Genomic DNA, 455 nt, shown 5'->3' with positions numbered 1-455 from the left:
CTAGCTGGGAAGAGAGATGTGGATTTTAGAAAATACAGGTTTGCATACCGTTGTGTGCGTCCCTCTGCCTGTGTTTCAGACAGAGAAGTGGATGCAAAAAGGGTTAACTGGTTTAATGCTGCTTGGTTTTTTGCCAGGAGCACAAACCATTCTCCTCAGAGGACATAGAACACCGAAGCACTATGGATTTTACTATGTTGTATTTTATTGATGGGTGGCTTTTAACGATTAACGAGTTTTGATAGAGTCAAAGTTTAAAGTGAGGCAAAAGCAGCAGCTAGATGTTCAGCTGAGCAGCGCTGAACGGGCGGTGGCTGCCAGGTGCTCTGTGGAAAAGCAAATTAATCATTGTTTCGGCTCTGCCCCTAGCCGGACCTGGGGGCACCGTGGCTGGGCCTGCCCGTCTGCAGGCAGCGGCCCGGGACTCGCCTTTGCCGATGGACTCGGGAAGGGGC

This window comes from Geospiza fortis, unplaced genomic scaffold (genome assembly GCF_000277835.1).
Source record: "Geospiza fortis unplaced genomic scaffold, GeoFor_1.0 scaffold317, whole genome shotgun sequence".
Classification (NCBI taxonomy): domain Eukaryota; kingdom Metazoa; phylum Chordata; class Aves; order Passeriformes; family Thraupidae; genus Geospiza; species Geospiza fortis.
This window is presented reverse-complemented; position numbering follows the sequence as displayed.